The sequence below is a fragment of the Canis lupus genome, chromosome 9, assembly GCF_011100685.1.
Source record: "Canis lupus familiaris isolate Mischka breed German Shepherd chromosome 9, alternate assembly UU_Cfam_GSD_1.0, whole genome shotgun sequence".
Lineage (NCBI taxonomy): Eukaryota > Metazoa > Chordata > Mammalia > Carnivora > Canidae > Canis > Canis lupus.
The window spans coordinates 16,472,272-16,491,135 of NC_049230.1; the positions used below are offsets into that span (position 1 = coordinate 16,472,272).

An 18,864-nucleotide genomic window follows, 5' to 3' on the forward strand; every position below is an offset into this window, starting at 1 on the left:
TGATAGAACTCCAAAGTTTATATATAATAAAAACTTAAAAGACTTAAAAAGAAAAAGAAAGTAAGAAATATATTTCTAGATATTAGATAATCTTTGTATCTACTAGTAGAAAGTAACAAGTAAGAACTCTTCATATCAAAATGAAAAGGACTTAGTGAAGCTGCATTCAGAAGAAAATGTATGGCCTTAAACTCCTTCATTTAATAATAAAGCACAGGATCCCTGGCTGGCGCAGCACTTGAGCGCCTGCCTTTGGCCCAGGACACGATCCTGGGGACCCAGGATCGAATCCCACGTCGGGCTCCCGGTGCATGGAGCCTGCTTCTCCCTCTGCCTGTGTCTCTGCCTCTCTCTCTCTCTCTCTCTGTGTGACTATCATAAATAAAAAAATAAATAAATAAAAAAAATAATAAAGCAGAAAGATGAAAAGAAACTTAGTAATCCTAGCAGGGTGGTATGAAAGAGAAACAAGCATTCCCCAAGTGGTGGGACAAACAATTAGATAAAAAGTGGGCAAACAATTTGAACAGATACTTTATAAAGGAAGTATAAATGTCTAATAAGGACTTGAAAAAGTACTCAATATCATTAGTTATCAGGGAAATGTAAATTAAGGCCATATTGAGATAGCACCACACACTAACAGGAGGACTAAAATTAAAAATAATGATAATAACAAATGGTGGTGAGGAGTTGAGCTATGAGAACCTTCAGACATTGTTGGTGGGAGCATGCATTCACTTTGGAAAAGTATCTAACAGATTCTTATAAAATTAAAGACACATTTACCCTATGATGCAGTATTTCTACTCCCACGCCCAAAAGAATAGTAAACACATGCTCAAAAATATCTCAAACAAAAAAAAAGTCTAATACAAGAATGTTCATAGCAGTTTTATTCATGATAGTCAAAAGCTAGAAAAAGCAAAGGCCCAACAATAGTAGAAGCGATAAACATGTTGTGTATATTTATACAATATTATTTAGCAATGAAAACAAATTACTGACACAAGCCATAACACAGATACATCTAAAACTCATATGCTGAGTAAAAGATACCGTGGCAGAACATATTTTTTAAGGATGGCTGAGCTATCTATTTTCTGTTCCACATGACTTTATTACTACGTGGCTGATACATCTCCCACCAAGAGTTTAGATGGAATCTGGGCAGGTCTTGTGATTGCTTCAATAACAGCATTTGGTGCTCTATGACTTCATCCTAGTTCAGATTTAGAGAAGAACTATTATTTTCTTTTTCTTTTCTTTTTTTTTTTTAAAGATTTTATCTATGTATTCATGAGAGACAGACACAAGGAGAGGCAGAGACATAGGCAGAGGGAGAAGCAGTTTCCATGCAGGGAGCCCGATGTGGGACTCGATCCCAGGACTCTGGGATCACGACTTGAGCCAAAGGCAAACATGCAACCACTGAGCCACCCAGGTGCCCCTAGAGAAGAACTATTCTCAGTTGTCTGCAATAGACTGTTCTCCATAGGCGACCCAGGTAAAAGTGAGAGACAGACAGACAAATACCGAGATGGCAGCCATGTAGAGCAGGTATTCTTTAGCCACATTAAGAAATAAAGAACATTATTAAATGGTTTCACTCATACAGGGAATATAAGAAATAGTGAAAGGGATTATAGGGGAAAGGAAGGAAAATGAGTGGGAAAAATTAGAGAGGGTGACAAAACATGAGAGACACCTAACTCTGGAAAATGAATAAGGGGTAGTGGAAGGATACGTGGGTGGGGGGATGGTGTGACTGGATGACGGGCACTGAGGAGGGCACTTGATGGGATGAGTACTGGGTGTTACACTACATGTTGGCAAATCGAACTTCAATTAAAAAAAACCAGAAAAAACATTTATGGTGGCATCAACAACCAAAAGAAATAAAGAACATTAAAGATAGCCATATATATATATATATATTAAATATCCTTTTTATGAATACTCATGTCACGTATTGGCAAATATGGCCAAAGAGTTTAAGTGGAATTTGAGCAATATCTATCAATTCTCCCTCTTCCACAGGGAGAAAATAGGTAAGGCTGAGTGAAAAAAACAGAGATATCTTGAAATCCTTCTCTCATTTGCACATAAAACCAGCAAGAGACAGGGTGTGTTCTTTCTTTGGACCTATGTTTTCCCCTGAGCTTTTCAGAATGCCTTCTTGATGCCAAACAGCATTTTAATTTTAACAGCCTATTATAAATAGGCTCATAAAAGTCACTTTTCTGTAGTGTTCAGTGGTATCCAAAATGCTCACCATCAACTGGCAGATGTATTATGTCTTTAAGCTCCTTTTCAGTGAGGTCCATGCCCATGTTTCCCAAAACTGCATCCACTTTACTGGAATCAATCTTCCCTCCTTATGGAAAGATATATATATATATATATATATATACATATACACAGAAGTTAATGTCCCTCAAATGTGGGATAACCCCTACCTTAGGATCCTGAGGATTATGGTTATCATGTTCATCCAAAGGACCAAAGCCTGATGAGATCTTTACGAGAGGAGTGTCAAAAGTAAGAGTTAGAGCTTATTGTTTTAATTTTAGTCTTCATGTAAGTATACCCAGTATAGAATCTGAAGGTGATGGGATGACTTCTCAGAGAATTCTAGTAGAGGGATAATAATTCCTGTGTTTTGAACGACTATTGTCTCACTTTCATCATGTTTATTTTTACAGTTAACTTCTAGTTATGGTGTTATGGTAAGGGAGGCTGGTGTTCCATTACCACTTAAAATTTATTTATTTATTTATTTATTTATTTATTTATTTATTTATTTATTTATTATTTTAAAAATATTTTATTTATTTATTCATGAGAGACACAGACAGAGAGGCAGAGACATAGGAAGAGGGTGAAGCAGGCTCCTCACAGGGAGTCCGATGCAAGACTTGATCCTTAGACCCTGGGATCATGCCCTGAGCTGAAGGAGGATGGATACTCAACCCCTGAGCCACTCAGGCATCCCTTAAAATTCAAGTTAAAGTAAAATAGTTTAAATGAAAATATTAATAAGAGCAAAAATAGTGTGTGGATTTGGCAGATATTATGAAGGTGGTATTGAGAACCTTGCTTAGACATGACCTTCCTCCTGGCCTGCTTCCTGTCTATCATTCAGTCTTAAGTTCCTTCAACTTCTTGAAGGCTCTTTAGAGCTCTCCTATGCTCTCTCTTTCTCTCTCTCTTTTGGCCTAAATGTCAGATTAGTAGTCTCTTGCTGCTGAGTAAACTAACTGATGAGGTGCTAACTTTCCCTTCACTTTTGCTGTGCAGCCTGGGCTCTGATTTCTTCTTCTGTCAAAGTTTGAGAAATCCAAAGAGATACATGGGAATTCTTTCCAAGTTACATCATAAGAAATGATATCCTAAAGAACATGTTAATCTATAAAAGAAACAAAAGTAGGTAATAATGTGTTAATAGGGTTGACAATTTAATTACAAGAAATTTGTAGAAATGCCAAACGTGATGATCTCAGATTGATTTGTGTTTTATTAAGTTTCCCCCTTACCTTTAAGAAAAGTTATACCATCCAGCAACTTCTTTGATAGACCTTTCCATCTGTAAGGAAAAGCACTGTTCAGGTCATAGAAACTTACAATGTGGAGTCTCATAGATGGTAAGAAAACAGCAATTTAAGTAAGACATTTTATGAACTACCGTAGAAATTTTCTGATTTAGTGGCAAATAATGAAATTATAGGGCATAGGGATACTGACATGCTACCATTCTGAAACATCTCTTTTCCTTTAATTTTGTGATATTTTCATTTTCCCTTATTATATTGCTCTTTCTTTTTCTCATTTATTCTGGCTTAAATTTCAGATCTTTTGATAGACTCAAAAGTTATAAAAGATATAATTATATAAAAGATATAATCAAACCCTGATGATAGGAGTCATGATGACATAATTGTTGATTCTCAAACTAAAGATTAAATGGCACAGGGTGCATGGGTGGCTCACTTGGTTAAGCATCTGCTCTTGGCTCAGGTCATGATCCCAGAGCGCTGGGATCAAGTCCTGAGTCAGGCTCCCTGCTCAGCCAGGAGTCAGCTTCTCCCTCTATCCCTCCCCTCCTGCTTGTGATCTTTCTCTCCCTCATGTTCTCTCTCTCTCAAGTAAATAAATAAAATCTTAAAAAAAGGATTAAATGGCACAGATAACCTTTTAAGATATAATAGGGTCTTTTATTTTATTTTTATTTTTTATTATTTTTAAAGATTTTATTCATTTGTTCATTAGAGACACACAGAGAAAGAGGCAGAGACATAGGCAGAGGGAGAAGCAGGCTGCCTGAAGGGAGCCCAATGTGGGACCCAATCCCAGGATCATGATCTGAGCCAAAGGGAGATGCTCAACCACTGAGCCACTCAGGCATCCCAAGATATAATAGAGTCATTTAAAATTATATAACATTGATCATAAGATTACTTCTGATAAGCAATAAGATGTAGACAATTTTAGAAATTTTTGCAATTTAATAATATGCTTCCCTGGATGACTATATTTTTATTTGAAATACTATCAACTGGCAGGTTTTTCACCAGTTGCAAGAGTTCCTTATCAGTGAGTTCTACTCCCATGTTTCCTAGAACCGTTCCTATGTCGTTGACATCAACAACTTCCTCTCCTTCAAAAGGATAGAAATAGTAATGTATGATTTTAAAGAACCATTTAATTATTCTAAAATAGATGAAATCTTCTAATACTGTTTAAGTATTAGCTCCAACTACTTAATGCATAATAAAGTCAAATGAATCTTGTTTCAGTATAGTTATGGCATAACACTGAAGTGTTTATTTCCATAACTTTAGCAATAATAGAGACAAAATACATTTGCATAATGCATTTCATAATTTTCTATTATGAGAGATTAATAATAGGTAATGAAACTTTAGTCTCTTTTTTTTACACTAACATATTTTCAGTAAATACCTTAATTTGGAAAAAAATGAGATCATAGGGCCTAACAAAATGTGGCACTGTGTTTTGTTGCTGAAACACTGACAAATCAAAGTCCAAGTCTAGGAAATCAAACTACAATCAGTTTATTAAAAAATAGCATAATTTAAAGGGAATAACAGGAAAGAATATACAATATGTATAAAGAATCAGAATCATATGTATTTGATAACTTCTTTCTTACCTGTAACAGCCTCCACTTTCCAACAGCATTTTCAGATCAACTCTCTTCTAGGCTGTAAGACAAAGTTTAATCAGAGAAAAACAATAAAATGGACTCAGAGAAAAGATACATAGGACAAGAGGTCCTTTTTTTTTTTTTTTTTAGAAAGAAAAGTAAAAACCAAACTTTATTGTTGCTTTTTACCATTTGGTAACATTTTTACACACAGGCTTCGATCTTCAGAATACCCTGGATTCAGTAGAAAAACCTTTTAAATGAAGTTTTGTACAATAGAAACTTCTCAGCAGTCAAAATTTAGACTGTAAAAAAATACATGCAAAACATACTTTTCTGAAAACACTTAACTTTGAACAAAGCACCGAATTACACAAATGCAGAATGAAAACAGTATTTCAACTCCACCAAAAGCAGTCATCATAAAAGGTGTAAAAGTCACCTAACTTCACTAGGCACTGTTCACTTTTTAAACAGGAGATAATAAAAAATATTGTCCACAAACAATATCCCAACTTTAGGGCAGGTTTCAGAAAGTCTTCATCTTCATGCTTTAATAGCGACAAGGTGAGTACAATCGAGATCTAGAACGTGATCTGTATCCTCCACGACTATAGTAAGGAGAAGGTGACTGCCTTCTGTAAATCTTATCCCTATCTTGAGCAGCTCTCCATCCTCCTCCTCCTCCACCACCTCCTCTGTATGATCTGCTATGGTAGTCACGATCATCATAGCCTCGATCATATATCCTCTGTCATAGTAATCCCGACGGCGTGAGTTGCCATAGGTAGGTCTCCCCATGTAAATTCCTGGTGTTGGGGTATGTGGTCTTTTTGTTATAGAGAAATCAACTCTGATCCTACGTCCATCAAGCTCCAGTCCATTGGCATGCTCTTTTGCTTCCTTGGCATCATCTATATTTTCAAAATATACAAAGGCAAATCCTCTGGAACGCCTAGATTGCTGGTCATATCAATAGACACATCAGCAATGGGGCCATATTTAGAGAACACTTCTCTTAGATCTCTTAGATCTCTTTCTGTAGTGTACAAGCTCAATCCAAATACTCCAAGACAGCAGTTGGGGTCAGGATTTGCCCGATTCCCAACATGATGCCTGCGAGTAGACATGGGAGAGTGACTGTGGCTATGCCGTCTTCGGAATCTCGACTGTAAGACCTGCTACGGGATCGTCTATGGGAGCGGGACTGAGATCCTGATCTTGTATAATGCTTTCGAGAACTTCTTCTGGATCTAGACCTAGATTCAGATCTGGACCTGGACTTTGATCTGGAATGCCTGGAATCTTCCTTGGAGCGAGACCTTGCAGGGGTATGCCTTGCAGATTTCCCAGATCCATGAGCACTTCTACTTCTGGAAGCAGAACGGGATTCTCGCTCGCTGTAGTTCTGCTCGCCGCTGTCGCTCATGACTCCTAGCTGCCGTTGACGCTGGACGGGCTTCAATTGAAGCTGCCAACCTCTGGCGCCTTCTGTATAGAGGCTCTGCCGCAGCCTCACAGAACGCACGGGCTCCCAAGCCCCGAGTACCGAAGCGCTCCGCACCGCCTCCGCATGGGCTCTCCAAAAGGTCCTTTTTATCTAAGATTTATTGTTCCAGAAGATGACCAAGGAAAATAAGTTCGTTTACAACGAGAACCAAGGTTGTATTAAATAATAAAAATGAAAATTGTAATAATAAGTTCATTTCATATAATATTTAAGAAAATTCAGGTTATAATGATAACTATTGCAATAGTTATTCTGTAGGATATAGAATAATTCTTTGAAGAGCAATGAATCAATACTAACTTTTACAAATGTGTTGAGATGTTATTTTTCTGAGAAAGGTTATTGTATCCTATTGAACTTTGAAACATCCTATTGAACTTTGAAACAAGATATATAAAAATAACTATTACAAAAATGATTGACTTTTTCCTGAGGGTTCCTTTAAATCTTTTGAAATCCATTATCAGTGTATGTTGAATGTCCTATCTCATTATTCATATAGAATTTTTCTTCTTCAATTATTAAATGTTCTAAATCTGCCAGGTCCACATTTGTTAGTGGCTTTGTGTGATTTGGGCAGTCCTTCAACCTTACTTTTACTTATTTATTGAAATTTTGGATCTTTCTCAATATTCGCAAGGATTGTAATTTTGTATTACCACGTGTTGATGCAAAGGGCAGACAGAGACTAGTGTTAAGCAGCAAGTTGATGTTTGAAAGGAGCTAATTACTTATGTGGTCAATTTAGTGATTCCCTAAACCTAATTGGTGGATAAGAACACAGCCAAAATCCTATCATTTTACCACATCACTTATATTCATATTAACTTAAAAACAAAATAAATTAGGTTAAAAAATTAGAATTTAAAACAGACTTTGTGTAACAAATTAAAAAATATATAAGCATATGAAGAAAAGGTAAATGTCCCTTCTTTTACCTCTCCTCAGCGTCATTACTACTCCTTACCATTACTAACAGTTTTGTGTATATTTTCCCAGACGTTCCTTTGCTTATAAAGGTATAATATATATATTTTAAATTAATAATACTATACATATTATTCTCTTAACTTTTTTTTTGTTAATAGAACAAAAGAAAGCATCTCAAAATTCATGAACAGAGAAATGAGGAATGGGTGAATGGACTGGGTTATACCCTTGGTTGATGTCAGTGATATTTGGATTAGTGAGAAAAAACATGTTGCAGATCCTATTTTTGTAAAACCAGACAACAAGAACTCCTCCCCTTCTCACTAGCACCCATCTCTACTCTGAGATGTATAAAGAAATAGATTACAGGTTTTAAAGCAACAAAAATGAACAGCCTTTTTTCCCTTGAGTTCTTCTGAAAGCTCAAATGGCTTTGGGCAACAAATAATTTAAACCTTTGAAACAGTCATAATTAATCTTGCAAGCTCAACATCTGTTTAAAAATCACATTGTTTTTCACAGTGCTCACCACTAAGAAGATCCTTCATCAGATCAAGTTCCTCTTCTGTAAGCTTGACCTCTATGGCTTCTAAAACAGGATTCATCAACCTTCCCTCCTTGAAAACATGAAAGGAAAAGGAAAAAAATGGAATGATTATAAAATATTTAGAAAAATTCATAAACACGAATTATTATTTTCAACTATAGGCATTACTGTTTTTACCCAGATTTTTTTGAGATATAATTGACATATAATATAAGTTTAAGGTGATGTAATTATTTTGATATATGTATACTGCAAAATCATTACCACATAAAGTTAGTTAGCACATCCACCATCTCATATAGTTATATTTATGTGTGTGTGTGTGTGTGTGTGTGTGTGTGTGTGTGTGTGTGGTGAGGTCAGTTAAGGTTTACTCTTTTAGTGTTTTCCACAGTGTTGTCAACTATAGTCACTATGTTGTACATTATATCTCCAGAACTAACTCCTCTTATAGCTGGAAGTTTGTATCCTTTGACCACCTTCGCCCATTCCTTTCCCCATCCCCCTGCTTCTGGCAACTACCAGTCAGCTCTGTTTCTATGAGTTTGATTTTTTTTTTAGATTCTACATTATAAGTGATATCATATACTGTTTTTTTTCTGTCTGACTTATTTCACTTAGCATAGTGCCCTCAAGGTTCATCCATGTTGCTGTAAATAGCAGGACTTCCTTCTTTTATTTTTTTTAAAGCTGAATAATATTCTATTATTTATGTATGTATGTGTGTGTGTAAGTGTGTACATACACGTCCTATTTTCTTTATTCATTCATCTGTGCATAGACACATTGTTTCTGTGTCTTGGTATTATAAATAATGCTCCAATGAACATGGGGGTACAAATATCTCTTTAAGATAGTACTAGTTGTTACTGTTACATAAATATACACTGCTAAAAGAGAATGGCTTTATAGTCTAGTATAACTGCTAAACTTTTCTTTTTTTTTAAATTTTTATTTATTATTTATGATAGTCACAGAGAGAGAGAGAGAGGCAGAGACACAGGCAGAGGGAGAAGCAGGCTCCATGCACTGGGAGCCCAACGTGGGATTCGATCCCGGGTCTCCAGGATTGCGCCCTGGGACGAAGGCAGGCGCCAAACCGCTGCGCCACCCAGGGATCCCTAAAATTTTCAAACAAAGAACAAAACTACAATAGATCTGCACAATTCTTTGCAAGCAAAGTTACAATTTAAGAGTTAAAAGTTAGAATTTGTTTCCTTGAATGTTAAACATATGGGCCTAGGAAAAAGTTAGGTGGGACAGGGCTATACAATTGCAACTAAAGAGCACTAATCAATAATCTCCACAAAGAAATAGAGATTGTATGTGTTTCCTATTCTTATTCTCGGATTGTTTTCTCTGCTGCTGCTCACATTTTGGAATAAATGCTAAACCTTCCTCTCTCCTCCCTCCCTTCCTCCCTCCCTACCCTTCTTTCTTTGCTTCCTTTCTTCCCTCCTATCTTTATTTCTGTTCATATCTTACTTTAGAGAAATATTGAAAAGTGCAAACCAGTGGAGAGCTTTCATCTAACATAAAGTAAGGGTTATTACTAAAAAACCCCACAGATGTGATACAAGCAGCAAAATAATGTGTTATATTCTATTGATATAAATTGAATGCTAATAAGGAGAGAGCCCAAATGTCCTTCAACTGATGAATGGAAAAAGAAGATGTGGTATGCATATATGTGTATACAGATGTATACACACACACACAATGGGTTATGACTCAGCCATCAAAAAGAATGAAATCTTGCCATTTGCAATGATGTGGATGGAACCAGAGTGTATTATGCTAAATGAAGTAAGTCAGTCAGAGAAATAAAAATATTTCATGATTTTACTCTTATGTGGAATTAAGAAACAAAACATGAACACAGGGGAAAGAGAAGGAAAAATAAAATAAGATGAAAAGAGAGAGGGAGCCAAACCATAAGAAACTCTTAAAGATAGAGAGAGGGTTGCTGGAGGGGAGGTGGGTTGGGGGATGAACTAAATCGGTGATGGGGATTCAGGAAGGCACGGGATATAATGAGCACTAGGTATTATATGTAAGTGATGAATCACTACATTCACTCCTGAAACTAATAATATACTACATGTTAACTAACTTGAATTTAAATAAAAATTTAAAAACTTAACGCTTAAGGATATTTCATATGCCTCCTCTTCGCACTTCTTACTCACTTTTATTATAAAAATCTCACATCCTTCAGCAACCTGTTTTGAAACACCTTTTCATGAGCTATAAGAAAAAGGTACAATTCAGATCTCTAGAAAATTGATATGAAGACTCCCCAAAACATTACCAATTATGTGATTGTAGAAAGATATATTTCAATGATTTGCTATAAAAATAATCTATTTTATAGTTGTACAAACTGGACATTTAAAAATATAAGTATTTTCAACAGTGACAAACTTACCTATTCTTTGGAATTAGAGACATTTTTTTCCTATTGCTATGACTATGCCTCCACCCTGTTTGTATCACTTTCAGTTCTTACCTAGAGTATTGAAATAGTCTCCTAATTAATTTCTCCGCTTCCCACCTTCTCCTTTTCAGTTATTTATTTATTTATTTATTTATTTATTTATTTATTTATTTAAGTTCAATTTGCCAACATATAGCATAACAACCAGTGCTCCCACCAAGTGCTCCCCTCAATGCCCATCACCCAGTCACTCCAACCCTCCGCCCACCTCCCATTCCACTACCCCTTGTTCATTTGCCAGAGTTAGGTGTAGAGACATTTGTTAAAGTCTCTTATGGTGCAATTCTCAAAAACACATTAAAATGTTTCTTTCTTTTTATTCCACAGATGTTCCATTTCTCCATTACTTTTCATTGTCCTTGTTGCAAAACTAATGCTGATCTGAGGGAGTAGTATTAGTCACCTAGACAACTATACAGCAATGTAGTGATGTCTCAAATTGTGTTTGAAGAAGTAATGATAGAATTTCTTTTCAAGTCAGATGTGACTTTATATTAATTTATGGCATTTTAAAGACAAAACTGTACTGTTAAAATATTGAGAATGGCTCACACTGACCCATAAAATCAAGTTCCCTGGAAGGCATGTTGGCATTTATATGGCATTTATTTACTTACCATCAATGGGCAGTGTTTTCAGCAGTTGCTTGTACTCCTTATCTGCAAGCTCAATCCCCATGTCTTTCAGAATATCTTGTAGGTCACTAGAATCAATCTTTTCTCCTTTGAAAAGATGGAATAGTTATAAGTTAAAATACCAAGGGATGTTCTAATTATTTAAAATCATCTAAACATATATTTTTGCTGCTCTAGTCTTTTTATAATACCAGAATGAAAAGGAAAAGGCAAAGTTAAGGATTTTCTGATAAAAAGAATCAAATGGTAAATAAAAATCAGAATTTGTCCCTTAATGTTAATAAATAGATTGTATTCTTAACACTGAGAATCATACCACATAGTGCAGAAGCAAATCTGGTCATATAATTATTCAGAAATAAGGTCAAGAGATGGTTAGTATAATATAATACACAATTAACAAACTATGACATATTTTACTGAATTTTGTTAACTCTATGTGATTAGCTATTGGCAATGGACTCACTATTTTTGGGTTCTACCCTGTGTTAACTGTGTCCATCTTGTTTTTGGGTTTATAAGTACCAGCCAGATACTTTCATTGAAAAAAAGCATCAGGTGCCTTGGTGGCTCAGTGGTTGAGTGTCTGCCTTTGGCTCAGGGCATGATCCTGGGGTCCTGGGATCGAGTCCTACATTGGGCTCCCCACAGAGAGTCTGCTTCTCCCTCTGCCTATGTTTCTGCCTTTCTCTCTCTCTGTGTCTCTCATGAATAAATAAATAAATCTTTAAAAAAAAGCATCAAAGAATATAAGACTTCTTATGAGGAAATTATCTTTTATTTTACTTATAAACCTAGGTAATATTAGATTGAACTGCCGATCAGTAGATACAAATATTAATTAAAATGAATATTGAAAATACGTGAATTTATAAGTCACTAATACAATTTATAGAGAAAATGCTATTAAAATTTTAATGTAAGTCATGATTTACTGCAAATCATTTATAACAAATTCTTACCTGTAAAAGCTTTTACTTCATCCTTCAAAGTTTTCAGAGCAACTTTCTTATCAACTGTAACAAAAGAAACTGTAACTTTAAGCTCATAAAATGATCACATTTGAGGTAAAATAGCATAAGAACATTCTTTTCCCCTTCAGATTATAACAGCACTTGTGTCCCAGGCATTTTATTAAGCACTTTAAATAGTCATTCAACAAATGTTTACTCAGAATATGTGATGAGCATAGAGTAGAAGAAAAAATTTAATATATTAAAATATATTTATTTAAAAAATGTAAATTTGACCTTCTATTTAATAAAATATCAACTCGAACTTGATAATGAAAAGATGGGATTCAAACGTGGCTATCTTGTTTTCAGAATTTGGAAGACTCTTCTAGTGACAATGCCACCTGTGTCCAACTTCTACATTCCTAACTTCTTTGTCAGTGTTATTGCCTCATCTCCAATCTTGACATCTGCATAAAAAATTCTGTATTCCATTCCTTTCATTGCTAAAGGTACATAAAACCTAAAGCTCAAAACCCAATGGTAAAAAAACAAAACAAAACAAAACAAAACAAAACAAACAAACAAAAACAAAAAACCAATGGTATCTCATATGCTCACCACTGACTGGCAGATTTTGTTTCAGATCTTCAAGTTCCTTGTTAGTGAGATTGATTCCCATGTTGCCTAGAATGGTTTCCAGGTTCTTGATGTCAAACTTCCTTTAATCAAAAAGAGAAAGGCCTGTGAGGAAAATTTAGTTACTAAAAAGGTTATTAATTTAAAATTTTTTTTTAGAGAATATGGGTCTATCAAGAAATAAAACTAAAATTTTATTACTAAAATATGAATATCACAAAGTCCAACTCTAGACAAATATTTATAATAAGGAGTATACTAACAGAATCAACATGGCAATTAATTATATGTTTATAGTGACTTTGCATTCACCTGTAATAGCTTTCACTACTTCCATCAAATTAGGCAGATCAACATTCCCATTTGCTATGTAAGTCCAAAAGAGACATATAATCAATGACATTAGCTTAGAAAAAGATATAAATTATTCATATAGAATAATAAAGTCCAGCTAAATTTGACTCACCTAATTTTAATTGACATTCCTTCAAATAGAAGAGAAACAGATGCCCTAGTGCTAATTTCTAGTACTCACCATCAACTTGTAGTTGTCCTGACAATTCAGCAAGCTCCTCTTCTGTGAGCCTCATTCCCATATTTTCCAAGCTAGTATGGAGGTTATTCTTTTTAATCTTCCCATCTTAGGAAAGTGACAGTAAAGAAACATTTGAAAAAAAGTTCTATATAGCAAAACTAAAAAAATATTTTTAGTAAAACTATTAACTTTAATAGTTTAATATATTATAAAAAACAAAAGAGACAAAAGATAAAATATATTTCATGCCTCCGTTATCATTACATCTCAACAAGACTGAAACCCCAAATAGACTTGTCCACTTGAAGAACCAAAGAGAAAGTCAAGAAAGTCAGAATTAGAATTGTATTTCCTTTCATCTATTTTTGTTGAGAAACCTACATAATAAAACAGGGTTAAGGGGCTTGAACAAATAGAACTGCAGACAACTAACTCAATTACTCAGCACAACAAGTAGTAGTAAATTTTTTTTTTTAACTGACTTGACATATTAGTTAACATTGTAGCTGACCATTGCTCTTCAGTAATGACCAGCATTTTTTGTTTGTATTTGCTAGGGTTGATTTCTCTTTCTGAGAAAAAGCTGAAAAGAAATCTAAGAGGATACTAGACTTTCTGCCAGGAGAAAGTGTATATTAACAGCAGATAAAATGTAGTTATGCTGAAAGAATCATAAGTGAAAACTTATATGGGGCCAAGATTCATGCTTGGATGACATATCTGGAGAACCTAAATAACATGCCTTATAATTTTGTTTCTTACTTACCTTTGAGAGACTTCATAGCCTTCAGTAATCTATTACGATATAACTTTCCATTAGCTGTAAGAAAAGTCATAATCCATGTAATGGTAGAATGAATATGAGATTCACAAGAAGAGCATGAATGGAATAATTTCAGAAACAGAAATTGTAGCCTTTTAACAACATATATAAATCAATTGTATTTCTATACTGTCGCAAAAAGCAAACAAAAAAGGAAACTAAAAAAGCAATTCCATTTACAAGAGCATCAAAAAGAATAAAATGCTTAAGAATAAATTTAACAAAAGAAGTACAAAACCTAAACTTTGGAAACTATAAAACATTGTGGATGACCTCAATAAATGAAAAGATATCCTATGTTTATGGATTGGAAAACTTAATATTGTGAATATGGCAATGCTCCCCAAATTGATCCATGGATTCAATGCAATTTTATAAAAAATTCTAGCTGGTTTGTTTGCAGAAATTGATGAGCCAATCCCAATATTCATATGGTAAAGCTGGAGCCCCAAATAGAAAAAATAATCTTGGGGGATCCCTGGGTGGCGCAGCGGTTTGGCGCCTGCCTTTGGCCCAGGGCGTGATCCTGGAGACCCGGGATCAAGTCCCACGTCGGGCTCCCGGTGCATGGAGCCTGCTTCTCCCTCTGCCTGTGTCTCTGCCTCTCTCTCTCTCTCTCTCTCTCTGTGACTATCATAAATAAATAAAAATTAAAAAAAATAATCTTGAAAAGGAAAATGAAGTGGGGGGCTCACACTTTTCTTTCTTCCTTTTTTTTTTAAGATTTATTTATTTGAGAGAAGAGCATGTATGCTCACAAGTGTGCATGGGGCGAGGGGCACAGGCAGAGGTAAAGAATCTCAGGCAGACTCCCTGCTGAGTGCAGGGCCTCATACAAGGCTCAATCCCATAACCCATGAGATCATGATTTGAGTTGAAACCAACAGTTGTACACTTAACCAACTGAGCCACCCAGGCACCCCTCACACTTGTCAGTTTAAAAACTACAAAATGACAGGAATCAAGACAGTGCGGTACAGGCATAGAACTAGATATGTAGATCAATCAAAAAATAGAATTTAGGTCCAAAAATAAACCTTCCAATTTATAGTCAATTGATTTTTGACAAGGCTATCAGCACTATTCAATGAAGAAAGAAGGGTCTTTTCAGCAAATGGTGCTAGGACAACTGGATATTCATGTGCAAAGAGAATATTTCTTTGGATCCCTAACCCACACCATATACAAAAATTAACTCAAGATGGGGCACCAGGGTGGCTCAGTCAGTTAAGTGTCTGACTCTTGATTTTGGCTGGGGTTATGATCTCAGGGTCATGGGACTGAGCCCCACATAGGGCTTCATGCTGGGTGTGGAGCCAGCTTGGGATTCTCTCTCCCTCTCCCGCTGCCCCTGCTTGCACTCTCTCTCTCTCTCTGTAAAATATAAAAATAAAAAATAAAAAATTAATTCAAGACAGATCAAAGACCTAATTACAAGTGTTAAAACTATAAAAATGTTAGAAGAAAACACAGCAGTAAATTTGCTTAACCTTAGATTAGACAATGGTTTTTTTTTATATATGACACCCAAAGCACAAAAGAAAAAAATTATAATCTGGACATCATCAAAATTAAAAACTTTTGCGCATCAAGGAATACTATCGAGAAAGTAAAAAAGATAATTCACAGAATGTGAGAAAACTTTTGCAAACATATATTTGATAAGGAACTTGTATCTAGAATATATAAAAAACTCCTATGATTCAATAATAAAGACAACCAAATTAAAAATGTACAAGGGATATGGAAAGATTTTTCTCCAGAAGAGATATACATTTAACCAATGTGCACATGATGAGGTGCTTAACATCATTAGCCATCATGAAAATCAAAACCAGAATAACATACTACCTTACACTCACCATAATATAATCAAAGGGCAAATAACAAGTGTCAACTAGGAAGTGTAGAAATTGGAACTCTGATACACTGCTGGTGGAAATGTAAAGTAGGGTAGCCGCTTTGGAAAACAGCCTGGCTTCCTCAAAAGGTTAAACATAGTTATCATATGACCCAACAATTTTACTCTTAAGGTGTATACCCAAGACAAAAGAAAATGTGTATCCATGAAAAAACTTGTACATGAATGTTCAGAGGAGTATAATTCATAATAGATAGGATGTGGAAACCATTCAAATGTCCACTAACCAAAAATGGATAAATAAAATGTGGTATATCCATATAATAGCATATTATTCAGCAGTGAAAAGAAACAAAGTGCAGCTGACCTTTGAAAAACAGGGGTTTGAACTGTACAGGTCCATCATACATGGAATTTTTATAGTACTGTAAATGTATTTTTCTTCCTTATGATTTCCTTTTTTAAAAAAAGATTTTTATTTAGAGAAAAAGAGTACGAGCAGAGGGAGTGTGAAAGGGCAGAGGCAGAGGGAAAGAGTCTCAAGCAGACTGTGTTGAGCTTGGAGCTTGATGTGGGGCTCAGTCCCAGGACTGTGAGATCATGACCTGAGCTGTAATCAAGAGTTGGAGGCTTAACAGACTGAGCCACCCAGGTGCCCCTCTCTTCCTTATGATTTTCTTAATAACACTTTCTTTTCTCTAGCTTACCTATTGTAAGAATAGGGTATACAATATAGATAGCTTACAAAATATATATTGACTGTTTATATTATCAGTAAGTCTTTTGGTCAACAGTAGGCAATTAGTAGTTAAGTTTTCGGAGAGTCAAAAGTTTTACACGGATTTTTGACTGCACAGGGAGTCAGTGCTCCTAACCCCCAGGTTGTTCAAAGGTCAACTGTATTAACACATAACAGAACAAGGATGAACCTTGAAAACATGCTAAGTGAAACTAGACACAAAGGACTACATATTGTATGATTCCATTTATGTGGAAATTTCAGAATAGGAAAATTGTGGAGATAGAAAATAGATTACTGGTTGCTCAGAGCTGAGGGGATGGAGAAATTGGGAGGTGGTTATCAATGGATATGGGGTACTTTTCTGGGATAATAAAAATATTCTAAAATTGATCATGGTGAAGAATGCACAACTTTGTAAATATATTAGAATTCACTGAATTGTTTACTTTATTGGGTTAATTGATATGGTATGTGGATGATATCTCAGTAATGCTGTTTAAAATGTTTTACCCAAAGTTTTCATTTTTATATAACAATAAAATTAAGGAAGAGAAGCCTTTTTCAATATGATAAACTTGTCTCATTGAGTGGGCTTACTGTACTGTATAAATATGTCTTCCTTTTCTTTTTAATTCTGACTTTTATCTTTATTTCTTCCACTAATCTCTTACCTCTTTTTACTTCTTATGGTACAAGCTGTGAAGGACAATAGTAGGCATTTGTTAGCTTTCATGGCAATTTATATATGAGGAATTGCTCGGCTTCTAAAATAAACTCTAAATGAAACTTACAGTTTTATATGTAGCTTACATTTTAGTTTTAAAAAATGTTCTATCATGTTTTAGAAAAAAATTAAAATTTTCATACAGATCTACAAAAATCCAAGTTCCCTGGAAGCTCCATAGACACTTGTATGACTCACCATCGATTGGCAGTATTTTTAGCTGTTTTTCTAGTTCCTTATCTGTAAGCTCAATTCTGAGATTTCCCAGAACATTTTTTTAGAGCACTTGAGTCAATCTTCTCACCTTTGAAAATAAGAAATTTGGTACACATTTTCATTTTACATAGCAGTAGTTATTTCTAATGAAAACATTATTTTAGGATAATTAATATCTCATTTTCAGATTGAAGATTAAAGTAAAAATAAAACATTTTCAAATACAGAATCAATGTAGATGTTAGGTCAAATTTATTTCCTTAATTTGAACAAGAAAGTTTCTTCTAAAATCGGGAACTACTTTTGGAATAAAATTTGATCTAATAATTAAAAAAATAGATGCTTACATGAATTTTTCTTTGAAAAAGTCTTTATTTTTATTTATTTTATTAAAGATTTTATTTATTTATGAGAGACATAGAGAGAGGCAGAGACACAGGCAAGAAGGAGAAGCAGGCTTCATGCAGGGAGCCCAACGCGGGACTCAATCTTGGGTCTCCAGGATCATGCCCTGGGTTGAAGGTGGCACTAAACCACTGAGTCACCCGGGCTGCCCAAAAAAGTATTTTAATTAAAAAAATAAGAATTATATGATAAATACAATGAAGACATTACCTCAATCAATTTTATGCTTCATTTTCTGATTTGCTGTGTCATTCTACACTGTAGTTATTAAACACTGGTGAAGTGAATTATATTATTAATATAAACAACAGAGATTACAGAACTTGAAAGCAAGAAATAGTATGGTGATTTCATTGCAAAAACAGACAATTTTATATCAATATATGAAACACTAGAGGCAAATATTTCATTAATAAATATAGAGAAATAACAATTTATAAGTCAATGGTAGAATACTAGGAAATATCGGGGAAAAAACAAAATTTAATGTAGATAATTGAAATCCTAATTTATGGTAACTTTTCACTTGCCTGTAAAATCTGTGACATTTTCCATCAATGTTTCTAGAGGAATTTTCCCTTAAACTATAGGAGAAGATCAAAATCACAGTATATTATATTATAGATCTTATATGTTATAGACCTTATATATTATATAGATCTAATATATTATGATAGAAT

The 18,864-nt window shown here is 34.6% G+C and overlaps 1 long non-coding RNA gene and 1 pseudogene across 1 annotated transcript; both read right to left on the reverse strand.

The window, feature by feature from the left end:
• Positions 1-883: 883 nt before the first annotated feature.
• On the reverse strand, positions 884-5,224 carry LOC119873247. The gene is made up of 4 exons (XR_005364321.1): positions 5,174-5,224; positions 3,537-3,586; positions 2,276-2,377; positions 884-1,222 (listed from the first exon to the last, which is right to left on the reverse strand). It is a non-coding gene; the product is annotated as an uncharacterized LOC119873247 (long non-coding RNA).
• Positions 5,225-5,320: 96 nt separating this feature from the next.
• On the reverse strand, positions 5,321-18,462 carry LOC102154478 (annotated as a pseudogene).
• Between the last annotated feature and the right edge of the window lie 402 nt (positions 18,463-18,864).